Source organism: Tenrec ecaudatus, chromosome 15 (assembly GCF_050624435.1).
Source record: "Tenrec ecaudatus isolate mTenEca1 chromosome 15, mTenEca1.hap1, whole genome shotgun sequence".
NCBI lineage: Eukaryota > Metazoa > Chordata > Mammalia > Afrosoricida > Tenrecidae > Tenrec > Tenrec ecaudatus.
In genome coordinates, this window is record NC_134544.1 from 10557817 (window position 1) to 10570902 (window position 13086).

Sequence of the window (13086 nt, forward strand, 5' to 3'; positions counted from 1 at the left end):
GTAAAGGAAATGAATGAAACGAAGTGACAAAACTAAAACAGAAATATACACATCTACAATGATACTTGAGTCATTAAATCCTTAAGCATTCATTTAGCAAGACAGACAGTAAGCACACATGTACAAAAACCTTAGCAATGTAATCAACCCACTGAATCTATTTGTTATTGTTTGAATTCCAACAAGTGCCAACATTGTAGAATGAATCTATTTTTTCAAGTGCCCATCCATGTATACCAAGAGAGACCATATTCTAAGTGGTATAATAAACCGCACTGCATTTAAAAGAATTTAGACTGTATATTGTGTCTTATCTACCCTGTGGTATCAAACTAGACATCAACAAAAAAAACAATAATGGGAAAATTTTCAAATATAAAATATCAAGCTCCAAGTGAAACATTCAAAGTCAGCTGCATTTTTACACGCTACTAGCACTTCACCTGTGGCCTCATATGAAAATTAAAATACCATTAAAATTCACAGAAAAATGGAATAACGGGGTAAATCTGACAAAATAAGCACTAGATTTGTAAGATCAAGAGCTAAAAACTTGAAGGAAGAACTTTAAGAAGATCTAAATGGTCTAAGTCTCTGGATTATAAATGTCCAACTTGTGCATAACTCTCAACCTTTAATTTATGCAAATTTGACTTCACTTTGAAAGGATTCAATAAACTGACTTTTAAGAAATCTTTGCTCCAAGTCACCTTCACTAGCCATATATACAAAATTAAAATCATGAGAATTTTCATAGCATGTATACAAGATTTAAATCATGAGAATTTTTATAGGTGTACTCAAAGCTTGTGGTGTCAAAGTTAATAGAAAAGAAGATTAATATGATTTAAGATGTATACATGGTTTTTAGAATATTTAATAAGACTTAATGGCAAAACATCTTCTAACATTAATAGGTGACATTGAAATATTTTAAAAATATTATCAATAAGTTCAAGGATATAATACATTGGGAACTAAAACCAAGTTTAACACCTTGGTGATCCATAGGACATATCACACCCACCTTTGTTTTCTGCCTCCTGAGTTTCCTGTGAAATTGCTGTCTTATTTTAGTGAATGCGACCATCTGATGGGGAGCTTAAACTTCCTGAATTTGTGGGCCTCGCCCCATTTGCTAAGGACCAGAGACCCTCTGTAGATAAAAGTCCCACTTATAAACAAATCTGTTATTTCAAAAAAATTCATCTTATTCAAAATGGCTTCCATTACTGAAAAGATGAGATTTCAGGAATAAATTCAAGCAGAAAGTAGTTTGGCTTTGAAGTGCTGAAACACATGACACCAGTAAATTGCCACTTTACTACAAGAAAAATACTTATTGTTTACTTGAGAAAAAAAGGAATATTTTATTAGTCAAATGTGCTTCTTGATTTCCATTGTTGAACTGGAGTTACTTAGCTATGGGAGTTTTAGTATATTAAAAAATGTTTTCTGGTTTGAAAGACAAAGTGTGCTTGTTTTACTTTACTTTTCACCTACTGAAAAGGAAAATAATAAGTGACTCCCTTAGGAAAATATAATTACTTTGATAAACAACCTTTATTGGAAATATTTTAAGGGCTTTTCTTCAGGGCACAGTGCATTTGAAGTGTAATGTAACAGAATTAATTAAATGTCTGTTCTGGCCTCTCACCTGGTTTACTAACTGAGCCATTTGTTGTCCAAGGAGAAATCTAATAGAGTGTACAAACAGAATCAATTTGACTGTCAGTGAAATCGTGTAAATGTGTAATTACTTCAAAATTATTCTGCTTATTTTCTCTGTAGAGAGGAAATTGAGATATAGAGATTTTAAGACATGCATCATAAGTATTACCACTTAAAAATAAGAGCTCTAAATGTTATGATCAAAATTACATAGATGTACTGGTGGCGTATGGTAAAATATGGGTCTGCTAATGGAAAGGTCATTGGGTAAACCCAACAGCCGCTTAATGGGAGAAAAATGTAGCCCTCTATTTCCCTGAAGATTCATGGCCTTGAAAACCACTGAGTCCTTCTCTGTCCACATAGGATCACTCTAAGTCAGAAAGGATTCAAAGGGAATCAATTTTGGTGGTAGATTTAGCTTTCTAAGATTGTTCATAAAATAAAATTTCTATGGTGTATAATTTTATCTGTTGTAGATAAAACATTTTTTTTAAATATGTTTTCACCAAATAAGAACAATAAGAGCTTTCTAATATTTTCACAGCATTATGTTGACTTTGTTTCCAAAAATAACAACAAAGAACATATCATGTCAACATCAAAATAATGTAAAATTATATTACATACTTTTATAATGTGCATTCTTAAGATTTTGAATGTGAAGTGCTCACATATTTCTAAAGGTTCTTAACTAATCTAAATATGACTCCGGTGAGGGGTTATAGAAGACACACAGAGAGTGGTATACAAACCCTTCGAGGCACCTGCAAGTGAATCGCCATTTCTGTTCTGTGTGTTCTCCGTATTCTGTTGACTGAAGGGGAGGGAATACAAAGCATCTGCAGGTTAGAGAGAAAAATATGCACAAGGGGTCGGCAAACAAAGCCAGGATAGAGATATGTAACTAATAAATCTGAAGCTCAAAAATGGAAAAAAAAGATAGGTAGGCTATTTTATGTAAGGTTGTGTGAGGTGCATGATTAAGTGAAAATCCTCGACAGACTTCAAAGACACAGAGGTGTGGACTGAGTGGTTAGTAGGGAGATACTATTTCTAGCTGAACAATATATGCATGAATTAGGAGGCAAGTCTATGGATTCTGTCCCTGGGAAAGAGAGAGGAAACCAGAGGGACAGGAGTAGGTGAAGAAGTGGGGGGCTGTGTGCAAGAGAGAAATCAAAACATTAACTGATAAACATCAAAGATCAGCTCAAGGTTACCATGAAAATTTTCTCTGAATGAGATGGGAAGCCTTGGGAAGAATTTCAACTGAGGAATAAATGCAGAATGATGCACAGCATACTAAAGTGGGCAGATGAAGGACTGACAGGCATCTATTGGATGAGAGATGCCTGTCAGTTCTCAAGCAACATGATGTAGGGATGGGAAGAAATACTCAGACCTGGCCAAGCGTATTTGGAAAATACAACATATGTGGTAGTAAGAGAAAAAGAGAATTCAAAAGAAAATGTTCTAAAATTGATTGTGGTGATGATTGTACAGAGTTTATTGATATGATTGAAGTCCTGAATTGCATAATATTTGGATAATGCCCCACTAAAACTTATGTATGTACGAAACCTGTCATTGGCAATAAGATTGAAGCTTAAAACAAATCAATTAAACTGTATATTTTAACCATGATAACTCCATGTGTGACAGATTTTAATTTCTTCATAGGGCTTTCTTGGCTGTCTTTTAAATGGATACAGGTTGTCAATAACTGCCTAAATGGCACAACTGAGTGGTCCAATCATTCATGGTTTGGTTTGCCACCTATCACAAATCACTTGTGCCTCAAGGGAACCAATAGAGTTCAGGTATGAAACTTTTTTTAAAATCATTTTATTGGGGCTCATATATCTTTTTTTGATGAATCACAAAAACAATATATAATTATATATTGTGAAATATTTCTTTTTAAAAAACATTTTATTAGGGGCTCATACAACTCTTATCACAATCCATACATATACATACAGGTATAAAACTTTTGATAAGAAATTTGTCAGGATATTTATTCTCTTCCAAACATATTTATAAATAAGAAATTGATGGAAAGCAAAATACTTTTACAGATCAAACTTAAAGTGCACTCCAGATTTAACTACTACATTGTGATTAGCACTAAAATATGAAAAGATATCTTCTCCAAAAATTCAAATTTTTATCCAGTTTAGCACAGAGGTTTCTTCCAGAATTTCCGTGTGAGAGAAATACCATCATTGTTTTATTTTCATCTCTTCCTTTAGCGTAAATGAACATATCAAGTAATATTCATGCTAGAACTGCACGCCACAAGTGACATGAGTGACTGCTTTGCTGAATCGGGCAGTAATCAAGCACTTATTCATAGTCTGATTTTATCAAATCATAGAGGATTCCAACCACAAGCTGTCTATAGATATACAAATTCAGTTTAATGAACACATTTTGTGAACATCAATTGACTATATGGAATTTGTAATTAATATTGCACATTTTTCTATTATTCTTAAATTTTGTGTGATGTGTATTTTATTTAATTTTTATTTTTAATTATTTTATTGGAGTACTTACAGATATTATACCAATCCATAATTCACTTAGTTCTAACATAATTTTATTATTGCTGCCATTTTCTTTCATCTTGAACTCTGATAGCAGCACCCATTTATCTCCTCCCTTCCCCACCCTGCTCCCCAGTAACACTAACTATATTATGATTATATTATATAATATTATTATTGTTGTTGTCTTGCCATTTCTTACAACATCAATGATCCGTTCAATGGCAATTCTGTTATTCATTCCCCTCAAGTGGAGTTATTCAGTCATCATTGCTATGATCTCCCCTTTCCCCTTTTTCCCCTTCCTCTCTTCCCATACCATCAGGAAATCATTAATCCCCTTATGGATGGGTTATCTTTCTTGGCTTTCATGCATCAAATGCTCTTAATTATACAAATAAACATACACAGATCTAGCATGATTAATTAGGTAAAACAATGACCATAATAATAAGGAGAGTATTAAAGAAGTAGATGAAAGTTTTGTGTTTCATCAGTGCTATCCTGCTCCCTGGATTTGTCATCCCTATCATCTGGCCCTTTTGTGAGGGACTGTCCAATTTCTTATGGGTAGGGTTTGGGACTCCAATTTGTCCTCTCTCTTCTGCATCAATTTGATTGCTTGGGTTTGAACTTCCGATAAATGTCCTACTGACACCCCATGAGCACATGCTTCTTCCATGTGGGCTTTGCTACTTCCCTGCTATATGGCTGCTTGTTTTATTGCAAGCCTATAAGACCCCATATGGTATATATTTTAATAGCCAAGAACCATCAGCTCTTTTTACTATGCACCAATGTTGTCTTCAGTGATCATGTTGTGAAGGTGAGTATCATACAGTACCACATTATTTGAACAAACTGTTCTTGTAATGAGGTAAGATTAAAGTAGAGGTTCAAAGTCCATTTGCTTCCTTGTTTTATGTGTGTATATATAGTCTGACCTAGTGGAACGAACTCCAAATGCACTATCTCCCTCACCTCACAAAAACAAATGAGCATCATCTTTATCTCTAATTTCACTTGATGAGCTTTTGGTTGGGGCGGGGGCAACATAGCAATGGCATCTCCCCCTGGCTTGATTGCTGTTTGCTTTAAGATTGCAAGATTAGCACCATGTCTCATCACCAGTAATGACCTTGGGAAAAAATGTCTGGGTTGTTTTGGAGCTGCTCTTTCAAAGCATATTATGTTTCCCATGTTGTTGCTGTTATTGTTGATTTTCCATTGGCACAGATTTAGCAGCAACCCTTTCATTCCCAAATCATCCATTAAATTTTGCTGAACTGAGAGCTCCAAGAGAGTTTTGATAGCTTCCCCAGTTCTTCAATGGTTTTTCATTGGTCTTTGAGCACAATTGCATTAATTTTGTCGACATTTTCACCCGTTCAGGTAGCTGATGGATGTCCAGAGTGAGGTTTGTCATCAATCGACCTTCCATCTCTGTAGAAATATGAAAACCACTTGTACACTTGAGTTTTCCTCATAGGGCTGTCCTTGTAAGCTCTGTTCAACATCACAACAGTTTTTGCAGCATCTTTCTCAAAGAGGAAATACAATTTCGCAGCCTAATGTTGTTCTCTTAAATTGGCCATCACAAAAAATGAGTTTTGAAGGAGACTGCTTTTAAGAAAAAAATTACTGTGATCAGAGAGAATACTGTTAGGCACCACCACTGGGTGCATTAACTTAGAGCGAGTTGTTCAATGCTCACCTAGTTGAAAAAAATGTATACTGTGAAAGTTCTGCCCAGTGGAGCTTTTACCATTTTTTTGTTTTGTTTTTTTGGGATGTGTCCCCCGCATACATACATATCTATATTTACACATATATGTAATTGTTGCTTTCTTCATCTTTTCTCTTTTTATTTTTTTTCCTTACCTTCTACCCCACTATCATGTTTACCTATCATTCACCTCTCAGTAATTCCTCTTGGATACATTTCAATTGATAAAACACAAGCAGGAGAATTACACCTTCCCCAGGTTAATTATATCAACACCATTTATACTAAATGAATACTTGTACATTGTTTTAAGGCCTTACAGTGATTTCCAATTCATATTGACCTGATATTAAATAGGAGGAAATGCCTTCTGGTCCTCTACCACCCTCACCATTATTTCCAAGTTTGAGCACAATCTTTCAACCATTGGGTCAATCCACTTAATGGAGGGTGTTCTATAGTTCATGAACCCTTAACTTTACCAAGTGTGATGTCCTTCCCCGGATATGAGTTCCTCCTGATCACGCTTGTTATGTCCGAGTCAATGTCTTGGCACTCTTACCTCTAAGGAACATTCTGGTTATAATTCTTCCAGGACAAATATGCTCACCTTGGGGCAGCCCATTGTATTTTCAATGTGTTTCTTCAATAGTCTTCTCCAAAAGTGTAATTCAATTGCCTCAATATTCCCATGGGCTTTCTTATCCATTGTCCAGTTTTTGCATGTATATGACAACCTTGGTTTGGCTAGGCATACCTTGGTCTTCAAAGACACATCTGTGCTCTTTAATGCTTTTAACAATGCCCCATCCCCACCTCCACCACCGCCCAGTGGATTTTCTGAGTACAAAGGCCTTTGATTTCTTCACTGCTGCTTCAATGAGAACTGATTTTGGAGTCAAGCAAAATTGAAACCTTTGACAACTTCAGTCTATTTTTTTATGGATCATAATAGAGTCTATTGTTCCAGTTGAGAGGCTTGAATCTATTTTGAAGGCTCTACTCTTCTTCCCATAATCCAGCTTCTTGTATTATTTCTGCAGCCCACAGATTGAGCAATTATAGAGATGTGCAGCTGTCCTGATTTTAAAATATTCAGCATCTTATTGTTCTGCTCAAACAACTGTTCCACATGAGCACAATTAAACCAAAACCAAACAAATTGACATGGAGATAATTCTGTCTCATGTAACCCTGGCATTTTCAATCATATGCTTGTGAAAGTTGAACATTGAATAAATATCAAAGGAGAGTCAATGCATTTTAAATATGGTGCTGGAGAAGAATATTTAATGTCCTATGGACTGCCAAAAGAACAAACAAATTTATTTTGGAAGACCTACAACCAGATTGCTCCTTAGAAGCAAGGATAGGGAGATGTTGTTTCACTGACTTGGGCCAATTTATCAGAAGAGACCAGTTCCTGGAAAAGGACAGGATGGTTATTTATGTACAGGGGCAGTGACAAAAAGGAAGGATCCCCATGAGGTGGATTGACAATGGTGTGACAACAATGGGCTCAAACATGAGAGAAGTTGTGATGATGGGGAAGCATCGGGCAGTGTTGTGTTCTGTTGGATGGAGGGCCTCCATGAGGTGAGAGGAAGAGATTCAGATGCACCTAACAACAAGAGCATCAACTTTCTGGTAATGCTTTTCTGTTTCCCTTAAATTGTATTTATTTTGTTTTGTGAAGAACATGCAAAGCAAAATATACATCAGCAAACATGGCACCTAACCACCACCACAACAAAGAGTACCCAGTACTCCATTTAACTGGCAGTAGATATCAATTTATATGGAGTAGTTTACTTTTTATTCTCCGTGGTGTCTTAAAAATTACATTGTGGAAGACTTTGATCTTTCAGTGATGTTGAGTTGATTCTGTCTCATGGCAACCCCATGACTGTAGAGCGCAGCTGCCCCATAGGATCCCTCAGGCTGTGGAAATCATGACACCTGTCTTCTGCAGGGCCTCGGGGTGAGTGCCAATGGTTTACCTGTTCTGTTTGTAGTGGATGCTTTTACAGTTTACACCCTTTATGGATGCTGTCAGTTGTGAACCTAGTTGTGGACCTTCAAATGTTTTCTTCACAAAGAACATATTTTTTCTTTGTACTTTTCCTAGGAGTTAGAAAGCAGAGTATTATTTTCATGATATCTTCTTCGTGGAAGAAACACCAAAGGGTAAAAACAAAAAAAAACCCTGAAAGTTAAAACTACTTCACATACCTTGCTGGGAGACACTCCCTTTTTGGGTGACAGCTCTCTTTTTGTGTGATGGCTCTTGCTTTTTATCTTTACACCATAATCGAAGCTGTGAGTTCATCAAAGCAGCGATGTATGGGCAAATGCATCCTTCCCTGCTAGTTTCTTTTGTGTGGCAGGAGCACTTTGCCCCATGAAGAGACAAAAGCAGTGTTTCCCGTTGTCTAAAATGTCATCACGTATAATGATAATAGGGATATTTCTATGAGTGAGCTGTACTATTTCAAAAGGGTGTGATGTATTGAGTCCTAGTTCAATAAATTGCACTTCCCATCCAATTTTATGAAATACTAGATACATTAGCCCTGAGAGAAAGGGCCGCTGAGTTGCTGATCATATGAATTAAAACGGAACTTTAGGCAGCCTTGTGTGTAACTGAATATATTTTTTAATGATTTTCCCTCTTTCTACAAAACAAGTTGCACGTGAGGCTCAACTGCAGATTAAAAGGTCAGAGGGTGCTGTCTTGGTATGCTTATGCTTTACCCAAAGCCAATCTGAAGCATCGGTCATTCGACATTGCTTTAATGCCTATCCTGACATAGGGATTTTGGCTTTAAACCTGCAAAATTTGAATCAGCCTCCGGTATTATGCATGAACCATGCCAACTAAATGTTACTGTTTTATGTTGATTTATCTAAACAGGATTTTGACAGATGTGGAAATGTGAAATCATTCCATAGAAAGACTTTATTATAATATTTTAACTTTATTATCATTGTAGCTGGGCACAAATCAAAATAACAAGAATATAGATAGATAGTATCCTCTTATCCTTATTCTGAAATAGCATTACAGATGTAATGATAAGAAAATTATGGGTTTTGTAGCATTTGTATTCCATAGGCATATTTCAAGCAAAATAAACCTACTGCTAGCAGCATGATATAAAATGCAATAATAAGAAAATGTTAAGACTTGGTGAGCTATGCATGTATTTTTGTTTTGTTGTTGTCTTTTGCTTTGTGAGGGGGCAAATAACATCATTAGAGACATGACAATCTGACCACTGCTTTTATCAACATTGACAGGTGGTTTGTATTTACACTGAGAACGATGCATATGCACTTCACTATAAAAGCTTACTGGATATTAATGTAAGCAGAATAGATGTAATCAGAATAGATAGTCATGTATACAAAGTTTCCAGGGAACATATCTTAAATATAGGTTGTTGTTGTTTTTGCTGTTAGAGGCCATCAAGTTGGTCCGGGTCACTCATAGAGTGGTGCACAAAAGAATAAAACACTGCCCAGTCCGGCCATCCTCATGACAATTCCTATGCCCGAGACCATTATTACAGGTACAGTGGCAATCCATTCAGTTGGCGGTTTTCCTCTTTTTCCCTGCTCTCTATTTTATCAAGCATAATGTCCTTCTCCAGGGACTGGTCTCTCCTGGCAATCTGTCCAATGTAAGTAGGATCAAGTCCTGCTATCCTTTCCTCCAAGCAGCTCTCTGGCTATACTTCTTCCCAGACAATTAGTTTGTCCTTTTAGCAGTTTATGGTATTTTCAATATTCTTCTCCAGCCCTACATTCAAATGCACCAATTCTTCTTTTGTCTTCCTTAGTCAGTGTCTAACTTTCACATGTGTATGAGACGGTGGAGAGGACTGGCCTGGATCAGTCACACCTTAGTCTTCAAAGCAACATGGTTTGCACTTCCGTACTCTAAAGAGGTCTGTGGAGCAGAATGATCTAATACATTTTTTATCTCTTGACTGCTATTTCCATGGACATTGATTGTGAATCCAAACATACAAGCAGTTGAAAATTCTGAATGTCAGCATGCAAATGTGAAGCACAGATGAGTTTCTGTGTAATCAGAACTCTTATTGTAAATTAGTGAAATGTATTCCCATATGATAAAATGCAAATCAATATAGTATAATATAAAATAACACCTATGGAATCTGTTAAATTCATTGAAGATATTCACCACAAAATGCATAGCTTTATAATCATCAATATTCATATGACCAGGCAATAAAGGAGAATCAGGACTCATGCGTTTTTAATAAGCATATAGAAATGGTGGTTTCCATAAGTACCAGTCCAAGTGACAAATTGACCTTGGGAATAAGCTGCATTACATATGCTGATGACATATGTGTTCTTTTATTAAAATTTTTGCCAATCGCTTTTGTTGTTTGGGGTATGTATTGCTAATTTATATTGAAGAGCCAGATTCTGATACATGGTTTTGCAGACACACATATAAAAATAATAGGGTTTGCTGAATAGAAAACAAATGCTTACAGAAACTTATACTAGTGTTTCAGATGATACTGTTGCTATTTCTGTGCTTTCAGTGTACCTAATTGTGTACATGTACAGAACCTGAACAAAGACAAAGAGGTAGTTCTTCAAACAGAACAGCAGTACTGTTGGTTAAAATCAAGGAAGCTATGCATCATGTTTGTATCCTCTCAGGACACTAAGCCAACCAAGTCTCTTACTGTCAAACCCTCCTAGAACCTGGAGATATGAATAAGAATGTGCCCTCAGTGTTACAGGAAAGTCCATCAACAACCTGAAAATATGCAGACCATAAGAGCCTGTCAGCTGATAGTCAAGAGGACTGGAAACACATCATGCTGAAGATCAAAGAATGCCCTCTTCAGTATGGATTGCACTTTAACATAGAGTAAATAAAACTCTTAGAAATTGAATCAATAGTCATCATCATGATAAATGTTGCCCCAAATTCCACTGGACCAACAATCAATACCCAAGGAAGCATAGATCAGCAAATCAAAAGACATATTAAATTGTGGGAAATGGCTACACAAGATCTCTTTAAACTATAAAAATAAAAGATGTCAATTTAGGACTAAGAAATGTCCAGACCAACATATGTTATTTGCAATTGCTTCATATCCACGAAACAGCTGGAGAGTGAAGATGTAAAATCAAAGAACTGATGTGTTTGAAATGTGGTATTGGCAAAGAATAGTGTGTCCTGGGCAAGGACAGCCTGAAGGCTCCTTAGAAGAATTGTGAAACTTTGTCTTTGTTACTTACATTGGATATCTGTTATCAGAAAGAATCAATCTCGGGGGAAGAACATTATGGTTGATAGAGGGTGGTTTTCCATGAGTGATGTTGTTCAAATAAAAGATAATCAACCAGAGAGGAAAATTTTGAAGGAGACGGATTGACACAGCGATTCCAACAGTGCATTCAAGCTTTGTCATGAGTGTAAGGATGAATCGGGACTAGGCAACATTTTGTTCTGCTGCTTTATGGTCCTGTGAGTCAGAATTAACTCAAAGACCCCTGTCTTGGTTACCTAGTACCACTATAAAAGTCTTACCTTAAGTGGATGGTTTTAGCAAATAGGGAATCTTATTTTCACAGTTTAACTCAACAAACACACTGCCATCAAGTCTTTTCAACCCATAGCAACCCTCCCAGAACAGAATGGACAGAATAGATCCCATAGCCTTTGCTTTCGGAGCCTGTCCGTCATTGCACAAGCAGGGAGCTTCAGGAGGCTGGAAGTCCATCAACCCGCCAGCTCTAGAGAAAGCCTTTCTCCCTCTTAAGGTTCTGGGTGAACGTCCTTGTTCCTTGGTTCTTTCATTATCCTTGTGTGACATGGCAGCTATCTTTCTCAGCTCTGCGTATTTCTCTGCTCTAAGCTTCTCTTAGACATACTCATAGATGGATGGCTTAAAACACAACATACTCTAACATGGGCGCTAAACAGGAAAAAGACAACTCATTCCCAGATGGTCTTAGAACCACAGACTTAAAGGTTAGAATTTCTAACACTTGTTTGGCTGGTGGGTGAGAGCACAGTTCCAGCCACAACATCAACAACACCAGCATGGTTATATATAATTTATTCGAGATGACTTCATTGATAAGGTCCAAAAACACTGTTATAGAGATCACTATTTTGAAAGATGGATGGGAAGAATTATATTTCCTAAAATTAAATAATTAATGCTCATGCATGAATTACCACATATACTCAAGTATAAGCTGAGTTTTTTCAGCACCTTTTTTTATGCTGAAAAATCCCCCAAGATTTTTTGTGGTACAATTAGGTGCCTCGGCTTATACTCGAGTAGATAGGTATTATAATTTATTTTATTCTAGATTTACGTTTAATAAGATATACTTATGGTCACTTGAATACTCCTGATTTCATTATTTGTAGACATTTCTGAATTCTTACTACACAGCAAAGAAAATGTTTAAAAAATCTTTAAGGTACATTTTACCTAATTCTGTTTTTTGTTGTTGTTATCATTTACTAACATAACTAGTGGAATGTGCTCTCTTTTGCCAAGGTAACCATATACAATTTTTACAGTACACACAATGCAGTGGATGAGGCATTGTGGCTCTTCATGACATAGTCTCTTTAACCACCGCCAGATGAATTTTTTCCTGAGAAAGTGAGGGAACATATGAAGAGGATTCAGTTGTAAGTGATTGTTAAAGAGGTTCATTGTGATTTATGTGTGGCTGCCTATAAAGTGAACCATGTCTGGAGTGAGGAGGAGGGTTTTTCTACTTGCAAGAAATAGAGTCAAAGTGGAAAGAATCCTTCGCACTCCCAAATGCCTGAACAGTGTAGCGCCTTGACCTCAGAGAAAGCTTTGACTTGAGCAGACCAGCAGACAGCAGCATCAGCAGTTGAGCCAGAAGCCAGAACAAGAGAGGCACAGGTAGACTTCCATGGCCACAGCACCAATGAAGCTCAGTACTTTTGTCGAGAAGGCTGGCTGGTGGAGTGGGGTGACTCAGGTATTTAATTGCTATAACTCAGAGTGTTCTTACTGTGTTTTATGGTGGAGTGACATGTCTTTGAGCCATTTATTGGCAGTGCTAGGATTGCTCTGTGACATTGTA